Genomic DNA, 6,903 nt, shown 5'->3' on the forward strand with positions numbered 1-6,903 from the left:
AAACACTCTAAACTTTTCAGCCATAAATTTGATAAGTGATTTTTAAATTACTAAATTAAGCTGAAAAATCACAAAATAAATGTGAAATGTGAGCTTATTTCAATGCTTAGAGTGTGCATTTAAATATACATATGAAAAAATGTGACAAAATTTAGTGAAACATAGAGAAATAACATGTGTTCTTAATGCAAATTTTTAAATTTTTAAACGTGAATATTTTAAAAAACATTTGTTATTTTTATATTGTTTTTTGGATTTTCCTCCACTGGGGGAGTTCCGTTATCCGTACAAACCCCATTTCTACGGAAATTCGGTGTTTTTACCCCTCCGCCAAAGTAATCGGATTCGTGCCCTAAAACATATCCTTATGTAACTTTTTGTCTTGAACCGGAAAATTCTATCGTAAGAGTAGCAACATTCATCATACGAAAATTTTTAATGTGTGAAAATGAGACGCACACATTGGCAGTGAATCCGTCAACATTTGCCGCCATTGAAACGCCATGCGAAGAAAAATTTTAGTGGGCCTCAGTGTGTAATACAGCTCGCTATACCAAAAAAGGGTTAAGCAAGAACAAACGCGTCGCATAATAGAGAGTGTAGGTAATATCGAATCTCCAAATGCGATTGAACTCCATGTTATTTGAAAATGTATCTTATAACATTTATTTAAGGTGAAAAATGTGTGCAAAGTGGTTAACAGTACCATTATTATTGATTGTGGCTTTATGTACTTGGTTTTACAAAGAATTTTTATTGTTTTATTTTTTTAGTTCCGACAATAACGATAACAAAAAAATGGGCATTCAAATGGTTGATAGGTGATACGCGTTTACAGCAGGCATTAGGAACCTTGGCGAAAAGGTGCTGGTGGGTCGTCGAATAACGTGACATTGTCGGTATATGTACATAAGTACTTAATTATATTTTGTTTCTAAAAATTTATTAAATTGTTTCTAATTGCAGATAGAAATTCTAATGTGTGCAGTTAAATAAAATGTGTGTCGCTTGGCCAATAACAATGTATTGGTAGTCACTTTTCCAGAATACGATGCTTTTAAAATATTTATGTGGGGTATGAATGACAGAAATAGTCAGGGTGCGCAGAGTTCGTTGGCGGAATGGGTGTAAAAGTGAGCGATTTACCAATGCCTGAAACTGATAAGACAAAACTTGACGAATATATTGATAAAATTTACAATATAGTGGGAAAATGTAAGTTAACAACAATTAGTTAATATTTAAGTTTCATATTATTATTTCTCAACACTGGGGGTGCTGAACTTTATCAACTCCAAAGCAAGATTTACCACAATTGTGTTGAAAGCGGTAGCACCTATACAAGTTGATGGAGGAATTCGCATCTCTTACTGGAATGTACAACCTTAAATAGCATAGTATTAGTAATTATAGTATTTATTTTTAAAACTTAATAACAATGTAGTAACAAATACAAACAAATAAAAATTTAAATCTTTCTATTCATTTTAGATGTTAGCAAATTTTGGAGGAAAAATCTCCAGTCGGACTCAATCACTATTATTATTATATTTAAATTACTCAATACTATTTTTTTAATGTTATTTTTAATTTGGCTTACATATTTACAAATTAAGAATGAGTAAATTAATGTATTTTTTTATTATAAATAATATGAAGTATAACAATATAAATCATATATGTATAAATTTTTGACGAAAAAAATAATGTTAATGTAGTAAATACCATACCAGTTTTTAATATACAAATATATTATATGGTAATTTTTAAAAGCAAACCCTAAATAATAATTGGAAATTTGTAAAAATAGAAAGAGATAATATAACTGTGTATAAACAAGTAAACTTCAAAAAATAAAGTGAAGTAAAATGAAATTTCAATTTTATTTATAAGGAAAAACTTGACTGATACGATAGGCAGTGGTGACCAATGAATAACCAAACAAATAACGAATCGACCAGTTTCCTAGGTGGCCATAGCAATAACCAAACAAACTATTTTCATTAAAAGATGGCTAACCAAACAGATGCGCAAAATCAATGGGAGAGAGCGAGTAAGCAAATCGCACCTACGTGTAGTGAAAGAGAGATAAATAGTTACTTTGTTCCGGAGGCTAGAACAAAAATAACCTAACAGATCAGCATTAATTACTGACAACCTATCAATTTTATAAATACGGGTTGTTAAAATAGACTTTCAAAGTTTTTAATAGATAAACTGTCTTGCCATTTTTAACGTAAATATTACTTCAAGTTATATTATATATATGTAATTCAGTGGCGCTCATTTAATAACAACGCAATAAAAAACCAAACACGCGTGTTTGACTGATAATTTTGCTACTGCGAAAAATATCACACGCACACGAAAGCGGCTGAACACGTACGCTAGGTCAACACAAAGAATCGACATTTAGTACACTGACAGAAACACCTCGAATTTTTAAACTGTTTTCAAGCGAATGGCAAGAAAATTATTTTTTTATTAAATTGGAATTTTCCACTTTCAAATAAATTCAAAATAAGCAAAGAAACACGCTTTCTGACCAACATCTTACCGATCTTCTACGCATTAAGGAGTATAAAGGCGAAATCAATATTGATGATGTATTATCAAAACGAGCCATTTAGTCAACGACTTTATAAATTTTCAAGTATTACACAAAAAGAATTCAATAAACATTTCTGATATTTTTTCCAAATTTGCCAATAATTTTTTTCCCTGAATATAAAAAAAAACAGTAGAAATTTGTTGAGCGTACATGCCAGCAAAAATCTATAGCAATGTTTGTGTAGCGCAAACGTAAAATGTAGTAGTATTGAGGCGTGCGCACCATTGATGTAAATAGAAGACAAAACGCAAGTATACAGTTCCTCAATTCATTGACCGTGTGTGCACAACTTTTTAAATATTTCTTTCCTGATGTTAAATAGAATGTTGTACTATACTAAGAGTGCAGAAACAAAACATAATTGAAAATTTGCCAAAAATGCTGTCGCCAGGACGAAAATGTTTTCTGTCTCACTCACTTAAACGCAAAATAATTAGGCAAATCAGGATGCATGTGATAATGCGGTAGAAATCAATAAGCAGTTTCGGAAAAATTATCATCTTAACGTTTGTGGTGAAACAATTCGCAACGCAAGACCTCTTTTAACAAAGCTATGTTTCATAAAAAATTATAAAATTTCACAATCGAAAATTGGAAGAAAGTTATCTGGTCTGACGAGACCGCTTTGGATCAGATGGGAGGCAATGGGTGTGGCGCCGAAAAGGTGAACCACTAAACAAATTAAAGTTTTCGGTCAACCCAATAGAACACATTTGGGGAGAACTCAACAGGTCAACAGGTCCAGGTAAGAGCCATTCTGCAAGAAAAGGGTGGCTATACGAAATATTGAGGTCAAACTCAAACTAATGATTGAATAGCTTTATCTTTATTTTGTTAATTAATAAATATTTCGATTTGATTTCGGTTTTATTTTTTCTTTTATCATTGAATAAGTTAACACACCGCAAACATTCGGCGGTACCGGTCGGTAAAGTAAAGAAGATATCTTCAAATTTTTTTTCTCAATTCAGAAAAAATCAAACACTTTTTGGAAATTTTTTTTTTTTTAATTTTTTATTTTGTTTTTAATTCAATAAACATTTTCCGCCATATATGCATATATAAAATAAGAAAAAAATTGTCGACTCAAAGAGAAACCATATTATAAAAGAAATATTAATCAGATTCTCCAGTATTAGATTCAGAGAAATCATCTTCAAAATGATGCATTATAAGCAAGCTTTTAACTTCCTTATCGAAACTAATATTGCTGGAATAGGAAATTGCGTTAACTATATCTTCCATTGCATTTTTTTTTCAATTTTTTTTGGTATTACTCGTATTTCACAGATGTTCCGATAATCTTTATTTCTGACTTCAAGCGCTTCCTCGGACATCATACCAATTGGAAGCGAAAAATTATTGATTATGTCTGCTCCATGAATTAAAATTCTGTGAACAGACGAGGGCATGTAAAACCAAGGGTATAAACTAACAAAAATTTCGGGATTTTCCATTGCGTAAAGTCTGAATGCCTCCGTGTTTATATCGTATCCACATGCAAGTGCTCGTAAGACGACGATGAATCGATATATTAAATTTTCGTTCACTCCAGCTATACGAGCCGCTAAATTTGGTTGTTGAAAGAACCTTATTGCCATATTTCCGTTGTTGGTATTTCTAGTAACAGCCATTGGTATGTCAACCAACAAATGCATTTCTTCTCGTAGCTTCTGCTGTATATTTGTTTTATTTTGTCCAACAATATCCTTGTCAGCACCACGAGTTTGCCACTTTTTTTATTGGTATTCTATAAGATATGTGCAAAATACATTAAAAAAACCTTATCCAGGCGTGGAGACTTGATAACCCATATTGAAAGAGGTTCACTTTAATTGGAAAGCTCTTCACCATATTTAATTCATTCATATTTTTCGGTATTGCGTTGCAAATTCCGCATATTTGCGAAGAAGATTCTGAAATGACGCTGAAAGTTTTACCATCAAGAATGGTCATGTGAAATTGGTGATCATAATCAATGAGTTTACATATGTTGGTACAATATTTAATATTTGGCTCTTAATATTTTCAATTTCCCTGCGACTCAGGTCCGCCGTTTCCTTCTCGCAAAGTATTTTGAGTGGTCGACAGTATCGTGTAGAAGAAGGTCGATTGTTTTTCCATAAAACTCTCGGTTCATTCTGCACTTGCAGTGGTACAATACAAATTGAAAATAAATATTGGTCTCTCATTTTTCCTTCGCAGTCGTTAAATTTTTGCCTATATGTGGAACGGCCGCTGCTGCCATCACAACCCCATTTGTAGACAGCACTTAAATAGGTGTTATTATTACTTGTAGATGGGATTTCAAAACTTTCAGGGTGTGCTTCCTATTTATTGTATGGTCCACAAGACTTTGTAGTGGCACTTCAGCATAATAATCAGTAGGATAGCACATTTTTTTGGCGAAGCGTAATTTTTCGTAGCATGGATATATATCGGCGTTTTGGTTATTTGCTGCTTTCTTGTTCAAGTTCCAAGTGTATCTGGTATGTCCAAGATCTACAAATAGCTCAAGCGCATTATCGTCCGAAAATTTGGATGGAAGGGGCTTTGGTTTGTTTATATTTTGTATTACCTTTCCACTAAACTCATCATCGCCATTTACCATTTCTACAATTTTGGAAGCACTGCGCTTTCCAGCTTTATATAAACTGCAGATTGCAGCTACCAACAATCCTTCACATGACACTTCCTCTGTAAGCCCTGACATCTTATTGACTTGCGTTTTTCTGCAGCACTCGGAAAGATCTTTTTCCGGTCGTCCAATATTTTCATTTGCTTTTTTTCCCAACAATACCAATGGTGTATCTAGCCATTCTTGGTTAATTTTTCCGAAAAACACCTTACTTCTGCCACAGGGTTTCCACTTTTAGATAAGCCTACTAGCAAAATTTCGAAGTTTCTTTGCATTTTCGCACTGCTCCTTCTGAGTTTAGGTAATTTTACTCAAAACGGTACCAAAAACATAATTTTCCACGGCGAGAAACTTCTTGGTGGCGATAGCTTTTTCATGCCATATTAAAAAAAGGGTGCGTTTTGACACAGACATTTTGCCTAAAAAGCACAATAAATTGAGGGCTCGCAGGTACTCGCAGTTCATTTTAGACATTTTGGTTACACAATGGTTTACACATATAGGAAAATTTAAAATTACACTGAATCTAGGTGAATTTTGAAAGTTCTACTTCACGAAAGACAGGTGTACGTTACAATTAGCGAGTTGCTAATACACTTAAACACGATTACGTTTGATAAATACCATAAGTACACATGGATCAAAACCACAGTTTTTATACCTTGGCGTTAGTATATAACAAAACTTTTAATGAAAATAATAAAATTTACAAGTTTAACATTTTTTGCACAACACTTGCAGAAACATATGCTGACTTTGACAGCTCACAGCTGTTCATCATGCGACGCGCCCTCTTCTGCTCTACTTCTGCACCGTTATACACTATACTATGTACAGTCGGTAAGTTATAGGTAAGGCAGGGTGCTGATTTACATGACGCCTCACATATCACGTTACAATCGAATCGTGATCGTATTTTGACCGTAATCGTTAGAGTTTGAGATTGTATACTTGAAAACGTGTATTTATCTGTCGCGATAAAGACTGCTTGCGTTCCACAGAAACAGTCCAGTAAGTACACAAACTTCTCTATTTAACAACAAAGTGTCGTGTGAGTTTTAACGCTCTACATGGGATCATTTTTCCATGCACGGTTTTTCGTAGACATTTTTCCAAACGACTGTTAATGCAAAAGCGTACGCGAACGATATATATAACGGAAGGCAAACCAGTGTATTCTCAGTTAATTCCCTAGGACGAATTTATACAATCCACCCGTAAAATTACGATGGTTTCTACCTTCGATTAATGTTCGCGGTTCAACTTCATTTGAGTCAGTGCGAACTGTGACTGGTACGGTGTGTGCAAGTTTTGGAGAAGTAAGCCAGCGAACAAAAGTAACTTTGCCAAAGACATTTTTTGGAAAAAATTCCGGTTGATACTTCCGGTGGTTTGATATCAACCAGATTCGCCGTTTATCAATTCACGAAAGATAAACTCATCACGAATGTTTATCCGAACATTGGCCAAATTATCGTAACTACGATTCCTTAAGTGCACGCGCAATGTTAGCTGCCACAAATACCGATGTTGTTGACTTAAACTGGAAGATTCAAAGTCAAACTCCGGGGGACTTGCGCTCATACAAATCGATCGATCGTCTTGACAATAAAAACGACGCCGTGAATTATCGAGTGGAATTCTAAATCTTTGC

General features: G+C 33.8%; 1 long non-coding RNA gene across 4 annotated transcripts; it reads left to right on the forward strand.

Annotated features, from left to right (window-relative positions):
* Positions 1 to 203: 203 nt before the first annotated feature.
* LOC108977674 lies at positions 204 to 1,590 on the forward strand. 4 transcript variants are annotated; one of them, XR_001994056.1, is made up of 4 exons: positions 204 to 603; positions 774 to 899; positions 967 to 1,215; positions 1,492 to 1,590. It is a non-coding gene; the product is annotated as an uncharacterized LOC108977674 (long non-coding RNA). The 4 variants fall into 4 exon arrangements; XR_001994059.1 differs by having other exon boundaries at positions 774 to 895; XR_001994057.1 differs by having other exon boundaries at positions 204 to 599.
* The last annotated feature ends 5,313 nt before the right edge of the window (positions 1,591 to 6,903 follow it).

Source organism: Bactrocera latifrons, unplaced genomic scaffold (genome assembly GCF_001853355.1).
Source record: "Bactrocera latifrons isolate USDA-ARS-PBARC rearing strain unplaced genomic scaffold, ASM185335v1 scaffold_936, whole genome shotgun sequence".
NCBI classification, from domain to species: domain Eukaryota; kingdom Metazoa; phylum Arthropoda; class Insecta; order Diptera; family Tephritidae; genus Bactrocera; species Bactrocera latifrons.